Source organism: Emys orbicularis, chromosome 2 (genome assembly GCF_028017835.1).
Source record: "Emys orbicularis isolate rEmyOrb1 chromosome 2, rEmyOrb1.hap1, whole genome shotgun sequence".
NCBI lineage: Eukaryota > Metazoa > Chordata > Testudines > Emydidae > Emys > Emys orbicularis.
In genome coordinates, this window is record NC_088684.1 from 228750328 (window position 1) to 228762097 (window position 11770).

Below are 11770 nucleotides of genomic sequence, written 5' to 3' on the forward strand. Positions count from 1 at the left end.
TTTAAGTCCCACTGCAGATGTAATATTTAATTTGGCTTACTGAAGACTATAATCCTGACTATAATTACTGCAGAATACTGTAGTACTTTTTTAAAATAAAGAATGTGTTCATTTTATAACAACATCTTCATTTATTGGACTTGTGATTCCATTAAATGCTGTATTTGGTGATTTATCCTGTAAGAAACAAGCTTCTTATTGTTGACTATTCTGAAAAATGCTTTCAGATACCATCTAATAAAGTTATACCTGCAGAGTTGATATTTTTAATATATTTGTTGCATAGTTAAACAGCTATTTGTGTGACACAAAGATAGATATTCCTCAAGCAGCATTTTACTGTTTGACATACTGTATTTCCAAGCAGTATTTTATAGGTTCTGTCTCTTTAAAAATGCAGTCTCCTCTATTTGCCCTATTAATTGTTGATATGTTGCCATCCACGAGACAAAAATTAGAGCTGTAATTAAATAATCATGTGATGCTCCTTAGTGCCAGTGAGAGCAAACTCATTTTTCCAGGCCCTGATGGTCACTGATTATTGTATTACTACTGGCTTGCTTTATTTATTTATTTATTTATTTAATGATTCTGTATTACTAGGTTACTTAACCACTGCCCTTCTTTTCAAAATTAAAGAAAGTGGGGAACATTAAGTCAGTTAATTGGCTAGCCATCCACAGGGACACAAGGTAGACATACCTTTTCTGCTTTTGGTCACCCGATTGGTTCTTTTGGGAAAGCTACATCAGTAGTGTGGTTGTGTGCCATTTAATTTACACTGGTGTTTTGGCTGGGATGGATGCATATGGGGAATGCCAGGAGAATTACAAAAGGAGCAGGGTATTAAAATTCAGAAATGATTAAAATTGAAATAAAAGGATGCTGCTGCTTTGCCAGTACTCTGGCAGTCATAATGACACACAGAGATTAGTTTCCACCTTCATCTTTTCCTTCTTTCTCATTTCCTCTTGTTTATTGTTGACACATTTTCCTTATGTCTCTGCTTCTCATCTTTCTGTATCTTTCCCCCCCACACACACACACTGTTACATATTCCTACTTTTTCCTCTTTCCTTAAGCATGGAGAAGCTTTTAACCATACTGTAACAATAACAGAATAAGTTATTACTATTTAAGATTCACATGATTAAAATTCTCAAACACAGGTCAGCTATATTATTAACTGACGTAATTTTTCATTTAAAAATTTTTTTATTCTGTCCTTACTGTTTTTCAAAAACTGTTTACTTTAGTGGAATGTTAGGCTAGGAAAAGAAGAACTTACCAGTCATGGATAATCAATTATGCATAGATTCAGATTTAACAGATGGAAACTGGTGAGTTAAAGTTTCTCTTTGACTTCATGATTTTTTTTGTTTGTTTGTTTTTGTGACACCTGTCTCTTATGTATAGTTAAACATCTAACATAGCATACTGCATCTTTGTATTTTTTTCTTAGCATAAACTCATTTTTTCCTGTTCTTAACTTATTGTTCTTAATTTGTTTGACTGCAGGGGTTTCTGCACTGACTCTGGGGTTAAATTATCCTGTCATGAAACTAGCATTTTAACTAGTAATAAATTACACAATGCCATTTAATCTTAAAATTGTGTGTCAACATGATCATTAAATTGAATGAGCCAAATTCTGCCTTCAGCTATACCCATGGCCTTCAGCAAGGTGACATAGGTTCAACAGTACAGAACCTGGCCATGTTTGTGTATTTATTTATATATATGCATACAAACGCACGCATATTGTTATGATGCTTAAATAGGCATACACTTCAGAGGTGTTAATTAAATTTCTTTCACTCATTTGATAGTACAGCAGATTTTTCAAAAGTCCAATATGGACTGGAGATAACATTCCTTTTGTGCATGGAAAGATTTACACACCTCTAAATAAAACAGAAAAGACATAACCCTTTGCTGCATTCTGACAATGGCAACAAAATGGTAGCAATTGAAAGAATGGATAAATATTGTGTGCTTTTCCCCTAAAAGCTATTTTTAACAAAAAATGATATAAAAGGAAACTTAAACTTTGGTGTTGAGTGATGATTGTTTTAAAGCACAATTTACTGATGGTAGTACATTGGTGTGTGCTTGTATATGAAGATGATCTGTATTTCAGAAACAAATATTCTATATTCTACACCGTGTGATGTACTGGGCGACACAGAAGTCGTATTCCTCCCAAATATCCTAATAAATAGCTATGTAAAACAGGGGTAACTTGGTACTGAAGTTATTTCTCTGTGACTGCAGTAGTTAACCTTTCAAACAATTTAAGATTGGTGTAATGTCCAAATGAAAAAGCATCTTTCCTTACCTGGTTCTACCCAGATTTGAAACTGCACTTCCCTCAGGTATGGCACAGGGAAATTCCACATCTATATACCTACAAAATTATAATGAACTGGAAGATAACACAAAAAGTGCCCTCTGTATTTTTCTTGAGTAACATATTTCACAATTTCTCATGAAGATGCTATCTTTGTAAGTGGGGAAAATCATAAAGGAAGATTTAAAAAAACTGAACAGAAAACAAATGCTGTATATCACTGTGTACTACAGAAGGAATTGAACATTGACACTCTGAAAAGAAAGAATTAATAAAATGAATATTAATTTTATAACAATGATGGTGAAAGTTCATGCGCACACAGCAGTTTACCCCACATATTTCTCCAAAGAACTGTAAAGATATCAACTAAAATATAAACTCATTTTCCCCAAAATATTATATTACTGTATTGTGTTGTACAACACTTAGGGGGATATGTTTTATTCATTTCTTTTCTTGTGCCGAGGCCTTAAGTACATATAAACTGTCCCATCTACTACCTGACTTCTAACCAAGGATCCTAAAAATTACCCATTTTTTGGTGGGATCCCATCTCTAATTACTCACGCAGATGAATTTCTGTTCAGATCAGGTATTCATTACCTGAATTAATTACTCAACAAAGGCTATGCTATAACTGTTACCAGGAACTAGGTAGCAATATATTGGTGAGGTAAAACATTAAAAGTGTTCTAATACCTTGTTTCTTTGATTATTGACCTAGTATACCTCTACCCCGATCTAACACGGCCCAATATAACACGAATTCGGATATAACGCAGTAAAGTAGTGCTCCGGGGGGGGGGGGGGGGGGGAGGGCTGCGCACTCCCGCGGATCAAAGCAAGTTCAATATAACGCGGTTTCGCCTATAACGCAGTAAGATTTTTTGACTCCCGAGGACAGCGTTATATCGGGGTAGAGGTGTATTCTGATTCCATTCTTATAGTTATTCTTTCTGGTTTTTAGTCATCTAAGTCAAATATTCCAGTGTGTTCTGGAAGTTTACAGGGACAGAAAGTAACATTTTGAGGTTGTTTGCTTTAGTGTTAAGTTGCTTGATTGCTTTTGTATTATGTTCCTGTGTGCTTCTACAAATGACACGTATTATAGTGGCACTGGATATGCCAGAATACGCTTTATTTTAGCACCTCCATATTGCTAGGTATGGTGTGTGGTCATAGTTTTACAAAGCTCCATTGGCTAATAATTTCATTTTCTGTATTTAAAAAAAAAAAATCTTCAAATTTTGTTTTTGTGGGATCTTCTGAGCTCTGGATTGGAGCAAATTCCAAAATTCAAAGCAAATTCAGCACAAACAACCAAGTTTCACTTTGTTTGCATCAAAACCACATATTTTGCATGGTTTTTAGATCCAGCCCAATATTGACCCCTGTCCACATTTGGGTCAAAATTAGGTGCACCATTTCACTTAAGTTTTTTGAACCTTAGAAAAAGTGTGGCAGAACTGGGCAGAGTTTTGAGTTAATGAAACTTGAAACCAGGACCTGCATGTGGTTTGGGGTTTCATAATGAAAGTTTGACAGTTCAAGTCATCAATCAGTTCTAACCATTTTCTTAGACCTAAACTCTTCCCTGTTTCCAGCCCACAAGAATTATCAGTAGATTTTTGAGGAAGTGAATTATTAGTACTATAAGAGCTGAAAAAAGAATGATTGTTTTGTCCTGTTGATGAAACAGGCTACTGCATAACAAATTTCTGCTGTCAGAACTCATCAGAGCAAGTATCAAAAGTCTTGCTAATAGTACTTGAATGGTCCTTGTGTAGTGATAACTGCAGTGGCAGGGGCTGTTTTGCATTGTAATATGCAGCTTTGCTTAGACTGTGTGAAAATCTTATTCTTACTCAAAAGTGTTGGATTAAACTTCTGTGTTGCTTGGAAGCCTCTTTCTTTATTAGCTCAATGTTACTTAAGATCAAGAAGGAAATTCAGTAGTTTGTCTGAAAAAACAACACCGGACTGTGTTGCAAAATAGTTTAGAAATATCAATTTAACTCTGACTTTAGTAAATAAAAAGATCTGAGAATTATTTTGTTTGGTGTTAGTCGCTTACATCTGTGATATTAAGCTCTTCTATAATATTCAGTACAATGTTTTCAGCATCCCAACAAGCTCCAAAAATGAATACAGGTGCCGCTTGAACATGTCCCTAAAATAACACTACTTATTAGCCAAGTCCTTTGACATAACTGTTTGCAATTCCAACCCTCCACCCCCATCCCTTGCCTACTAATTATCTAGTGTCTGGGAAAATCAGAGTTTTAACAGAGAGCACCCTTCAACATTAAGTATCTTTCCCACGGATGTATTTTGAAAATGCTACCTTAAACCAGAGCCTTTCAAACTGTGACCTGAGGGCTACTGGTGACCTGTGGAACACTTGCTTGCGAGGTAGAAGATCTGGCAGATCATATGATGCTGGCTTTCCTCTTTGCTTCCAGCTTCTAAATTGCATTAAAAGAATATATTAAATAATGTCTTATTACAAATTTCCATGTAAGCAATTACTGTAGTTGCCACAGGGAAGTTATAAGTGTGAATTGGTGGGAAGGTGGTCTGAACAATCATGAATGAGAGAAGAGATAATCTATGGGGCTGTCTTTTAAAATGTGGTCCACCCTTTGCAAACTCAATGCCATAAAAACATTCTTATATATATTAGTGTTTGTGAAAGTAGCTATACTGACTTAGGGAATGAACTCTATTTGTCTACACCACGGGTATAGATTAGGCAGCAGCAAGGTAAGCTTTCCCACACTGCTCCAACAAAGAGCCTCATCTCCTCCTAGTGGCACTACTTTTAAGGTGTTTAGTTTCCATGCCCATTCAGTCCAAGATTTCTCTGCTTGAGATTGCCAACAAGACTGTCAATTAGTACTAATTGTTGTGATGTGGACACCTGTCCATTAACATTGCAACCAACTTGGATTTGCATTGGCAACCTAAAGGTGAAAGACTCTATATTATCATTATAAATCTCTTTAGCCATTCAATCCCCACGCTTATTATCATCAAAATGTAATACTTTTGTTGTACTTATACCATAATTTTCTCCTAGTAATTTGCCTCAATGCGATTTGTGGCAGCTAGAGGCAAACCTAAATGACCAGCCAGGTCACATCAACTAAAGTATATGTTTTCCCCAATCATACAATTATCACAATCAAAACAGAAAAATACCTATATAATGCATATATGGAAAGGGATGTGGTGGTATGAGTAAAAGTAGCCTGTTTTAGCCATACACTGTATTTGCATAATCTTATCCATTTTATCAAAAGAACATTTCTTGATTGAAATATATTGCAGAAAACATTTGCAGGAATAAACACCAGCCTCCTTAGATATGTAGTCCATAGTAAGATGTCTGCCTGTATGTGATTTTCTACACTGTAAGCTAACTGAGCTATCCAAATGTAAAATACAGCACTGTGGGACATCATGTAGATACCTGATATTTTCTAGGGGATTCTGAGTCCATAAACTAATGAGTACATCATATGTAGGTTTTTCACCTCCGACAGATATGGTAAGGATAATTTACTTCAATTAATAAGCAATTAACTACAGTTTGATACAGACTAAAGTAAGTTAAATGTTCATTTTATGTAACTTTCAGACCATCTTATGTGAAAGAACACAGATAAAAATGAGACGGGACAGCAGCATTTTGTGATATGCTTCTCAGTGAAACGAAACCCATAGCACTCTTACTTTTTGACAGACACACTGCCCAGACTGGGACAGATTTTGATCAAAATGCAAGCTTAGTATGCACTTTTCACTTCATTGAGAGAGATGTCACTAAATGCTGCAACTCTAACTCCAAAATGTTGCAATATGTATTGCCCTAGGGTGACCAGATGTCCCGATTTTTATAGGGACAGTCCTGATATTTGGGGCTTTTTCTTATATAGGCTCCTATTACTCCCCCACCCCATTCCAATTTTTCACACTTGCTATCTGGTCACCCTATATTGGCCATACATATTACATGTAATTTCTGCTTGTGGCAGTCAGGTTAGGTAAACTGTTTGGACTGTAGTTTCAGACAATGATTGTTCATTTCTAATACGCAATTCAGGGTTACATCCAGTGGAGAAGTAACTAGAAAGTCAATACTGCATTAAACTGACAGACTTGGGCACATGTTAAATAAAGGTATAAATATGCACGGTTGTAGGTATGAGTTAAACACCATAGATTTGACTGTTGCCCAGCTCTGCACTGGGGCACAAGGGGCAGTGTGAAGGGAAGTGCAAGGACCTTCCCACCCCATGCTCCCTTTACCTCTTAGCAACATTAAGTACAAGCTCCTGCAAGAGGGGAGCCACTGCTCCCTTCTAGTGCCCATGGATGCTAGCTTCCTGAAAGCCAGGACTTAGTATTCTCTCTTACCACACTGAGCAGCAGAACTGGCCAGGCATGGAAGAGTGCACACTTCACCTCTTGAAACAGAGGAGTTGCCATTCTGATGTAACACTCTGGGAACCAGCCAGAATTTCCCTACAGGTGCCTGCTGCAGTGCAACCTCTCTGCACCACCTCCTGCACAGGCCATTACTTGAGTCACACTAGTAGCCTCATAGTTGTCAGAAATGCAAATGTGGAAAATCCAACCACATTCAGATCTGGACAAAAATCGGATGAAACTAAAAGTGCAGTCTCTCGTGCCAGTTTTGTGATGCTTCCAGGTCATGTCCTGTTTGCTTTATACAAATCATCCTACCAACTTCATGATTTTTGACCCACAATGTCCAGAGATATACCAACTTACTTTGAACAAGAGAAGATCAGAATAGAGTCCTTAGAAAGCACTGTGGTAACACTCCACCCTAAAGGCATTCATTCTGTAACCCAGGTACTGACTGATCTATTGAGTCACCTCATCCCAGAGTTCAAAAACTGGATACAAACTTTCTTTGTGTCCATATACAGTTTTGGGAAGACACATTCCAATTCAAAATATTTATTTCTGATTACTATAATGAGGCAGCTTTAATATAAGTATTTGGCTTCACTTGACATACAACTAATTTGAAAAGTGCAGTTATCAGATATTTAAACTACTGACTGCATACATTCCAGGGTATTTATCTGTTTCTTTGTTTCTTTATTTATCTGTTTCTTTATCTATGTATCTCTTTCCTTTTAATAAATAAAAATAACATCTTCCAGTGGGACACTATAATATTAAAAAGTTGATATACTTGAGCATGTATTGGCATAATGGTCAGTCTACAATTACACATTTTTACAAAATGTTAGCATTTTTTGCCTTTCACTACAAAAATTTGATATCAGTATCATAAACCAGTGAAATAAAATTTCAACTGAGTTTGCTATTAAGAGAAGTTTAATTATTCATATATGCAAATATAGGAATAACTCTCTCAATTTTTGCTTTCCAGTCTAAGCAAAGTTTTACACTAGTCAATGTTCAGAGCCTGCAATGAGTGTGTTAACAGGGGTAGGTGATATACAGTAATCAAGTTTATTAGTGTGGTATGGAGTTTAAAGGGTATATGTACATATATTCAATTTCACAGCAGTTATTTTTCATAACCATTTATCTCAAGTCCAAGACGCATATGCATGATCATATAATTAACAGAGTATTTGTCAGTGTTTGGTTAGTGTCCATAACAATATCATTTAGGCCTCTGTGCTCAAATATTATCAGATTTTTATCTCCCCAATCTTTTAGTTTACTCTTGCTGCTTTAAGATTAATCATTTTCTGTTTTTTTAACTTGTGTATTTTAAGTTCTTTTTCACATATGTATTGTAATACTGAGGCAAATGCATTTTTAAAACACAGATTTTGTCTTAATTTTTTTTTTAAATCTTATCTGGTGATCAATTTACAAGGTGTTTATAGCCATAATCCTTGTTCCAAGGATTTTTAATAGCTATTTATTAAACTGCACCTTTCTTTCCCTAAGTTCTGCACTTTCCTTATTCTTGATCATATTGCAAGCAACAGATACATGTGCTGTCACTTGAAGTTACCTCATTTTTCAGCATCTTCCTCTTTTCTTTAGTGTACTTCAGTGGTCAGTCTTTTTTCATCTTTTAAACTTTAGTGCTACAAAGGCTATTCTGAAAAGGTGAGAACTGATCCAGTGTAGTCGTTCTCCACTATTTCCACAAAGTTTAGGTTCAACTATTTAAATCAGATTTTTCAAGTGTTAGAATGTTTTGGGTAAAGATTCCATCTTTCAATGACTAAATAAAATTCAAATTATCTGGTGGAAAAAGATCAGTTTCTAAATAAACAACCTGCAAGATAGTTATCCCTTGATCATCTGTTATAGAAAGTGTCATCTACATTTTCTTTTTTCTTTGTAAAGAATGATTCTTATTTTCCTTTTTTTTTTCCAGTATGCACTTTCAGTAATAATTTTAATAACCTTATGAAACACAATGTGTACAACTCTGTGTTTCACAAGTATTCCACTTTCACATCTTTGAATATTATATAATATATTCATTTTCAAGCATTGCATTTCTTTGCTTCTGTGATTATAATCTATTTTGTGCATTGCTGAATATGATAAATATTTTATGTATTTCACCCTATTACCATTTTCTTTTCCTGTGTGCCCTGTATGTTGCTTGTGCTTATTTCAGTAGATGTCAGCTTGTGTTTCTTTGCCTACTTTTGATGCTCTGCTTTTGTTATAGTAATGTATATGTGGCGATACCTTTACTCTTCACAGCATTTATTGATTTGTATTTTTTGTTCAGAAATTATATTGTTGTAGTTTGCATTTTGTATGTTATGATTAATATTAGCTCCTTGTTGCCTACATTAAAAAATAACTCTTCTAAGTTTATTACAGCTTCTCTGCCTCTTTTAATACAATTTTTTTTCAAGTTGTTACCCTGAAGTACTGTTTCTCCAATTGGGTACATATTTTCATGCATGAATTAAAATTTTCTTCTGCTTCTAATATAGCTTTTCTTTCATATACAGTATGTCTACGCTTGTGCACTTTATCAATAAATGAGTTTAATTTTCCTGTTCTCTCATAGCTTGTGCAAACTTGTTGCTTTCAAGTCTATCTAGTTAGTATGGTCTTTCCCCCAATGCATCATGGGGAAAAAATATCTATTTATCTTTACATATACCCATTTATTTTGTGAATACTTTACTAGTTTCAGTAGTTTGCTATTCTTTGCATTTCAGTGGGTGGGCTTTGGACCCTATTTTATAAACTGTAGATTTCTACAACTGTATCGCATTGCTTTTTGATCAGGGTTATACTATTTCCAATATATTGTGATTTTATAATATCTGTGATATGGGGTTGTTTAATTATGTCTGTTTCTTATTTTGTTACACATATGTCCATCACCATCATCCTTGCTGTAAAACTTTACAGTAGATCATGCAAGTGACTATGGTTCCATGTACAACTTGAATAGGTACTCTATTTATTTAGTCCCTGCCTCTGTACTGTGGTCTTTTAAAGTGTGCCTTGTCCATCTCTTTCATCTGGCATAATATAAAAGAGAGAATCTTTCTTTCCATTTGCATTGTTAGGTCTCTTGGTTAGGTGAGTTCTGTTTCTTCTGTGGTATGCTTCCAACTGCAACTACTTCTTGGAGGAGCATATTTCTTGTTCACTTTTCCAGGGGTTGGGAAAACCTTGAGTAAAGTGAAGCAATATTACAAGTCAGAAACAGAGCATTCCCATTTACTCTGCTGGTAACTTGAGTGCACTCATAACTATATAGCCAGTAACTTTAGTTATTATTTACAATTTGTGCCATGGCTCTTTTTAGGAACAAAAGCTCTTTCACTCGAGGTAGCAGGGAAATAGGATTTTTTTTCTTCTGCCTCTAAGGGTTCACCCACTCTGGACTCCGCGTTGTCCATCCTGATTTGTAATCTGCCTGCTCCTTATGTGCACCGTGCACCTGCTTTCCAGGCTGCAGCTCTCCACGCCGCCGCTTTACCGCCCCTTGGTCTGCTCATCGCTCCAGCCCCTACGCACTTTCCTTTGCGAAGCCTTTGCTCACTGGCGGGTGCCCCTGTGGTTGTCAGGCTTGGCAGCCGGAGCAGCGTCACCTGCAATACCCCGTCCCCTCTCCCTGTGGTTCCAGTGCGCAATCCCCTCGGGTCCCGTCCCTCGCCGTGTGTTGGCTACTTGGCACCAGGGCAGCAGAGGGGGAGGGGGTGTTGATTATTACGCACATCTTGGCAGGTTGCCTGGATATTGTTCAGCCCCCCCCCGACCCCCATCTGGTTGGGCCCCCCGCGCCGCGTCCTTCCTGCTGCGTAACGAAGGGGGCTCGCAGGCAGGCGCGCCCGCTCCGCTCTGCCTGCGCCGCGCGCGGCCCCCTCTTATTCTGGCTATTGTGTGTAATGAATGCAGAGCCGCCTCACCCTAATCAAGCTGATTACAAATTCCTGCGCGCCCTGTGCCGGAAATCGCACCCCTCCCCCCCCCCCCCATCTTCCCCTCCCCAACCCTCTCCCCCACTCACCTCTTTGGGTCTCTGGTTTCCAACCCCCCTCCATCCCGTTTCTCGCTCCGGTTCCCATTTCCACCCCTGCTCGCTGCCCTCCTCCGCTCACCCCCTCCTCTCCTCCTCCTCTCCCGCCGCCTCCTCCTCCTCTGCCACTTTCTCTCTCTCTCTCTCCCAGGACGCGTCGGATGATCCGGGGCCGCCGGGGAAGGGCTCCGGGCAGCAGCAGGGAGGCTGCGTCCCTCCTAGTCTCGGGCTGCAAAAAAAGCCGGCTGGCCTCGGTTGTTGTTGTATTAAAATGAGGAGGAGGAAGAAGAAGCCGCCGCCGCGGCGGCAGCAGCAGAAAGCGCTGGAGGAGAGGAGGCTCTGAGCAGGGGACGGCGGCGGCAGCAGCAGGAGGAGGAGGAGGAGTGATGAGTCAACTAATAATTTAATGGGGACAGAAACACAGAGAGGGTGGGGGGGAGAGCAAAGCGAAGCAGCTCCGTCCGGGGAGACACACACACACACAAACATATCCATGTAACATCCAGCCACAGCCACCAAACCGGCCTAAATAAATAGCCAGCCAGCCAGGGGGAAACAAGCATCAAAGCCAGGATTTTTTTTTTATTATTATTATTCTTTGCAACCTTTTGTTTTTCCAATTTTTCCTTTGCCATTTGCAGTAACTCTCCGTGGAGTTGTCTGGGGTTGTTGTTGTTTTTTTATCACTCTTTTTTGTTCATTTTTTTTATTTTGAAATAATCATACACACCTCTTGGTGGACTCGGTGGGAGTGAAATCTCTCTACTTTGGTGGTGGTGGTGTCTTGTGTGTGCGTTTCCTTCCTCCTCCTCCTCTCTCTCTCTCTCTCTCTCTCTCACAACAGCCCAGGGTAAATGAGAAGAGACAGGTCCCCTCTCTCTATTTTGTTGTGT

General features: G+C 38.2%; 1 long non-coding RNA gene across 1 annotated transcript; it reads right to left on the reverse strand.

Annotated features, from left to right (window-relative positions):
- Positions 1–9784: 9784 nt before the first annotated feature.
- LOC135874957 (uncharacterized) lies at positions 9785–11114 on the reverse strand. The gene is made up of 2 exons (XR_010561161.1): positions 10869–11114; positions 9785–10026 (listed from the first exon to the last, which is right to left on the reverse strand). It is a non-coding gene; the product is annotated as an uncharacterized LOC135874957 (long non-coding RNA).
- Positions 11115–11770: the final 656 nt, after the last annotated feature.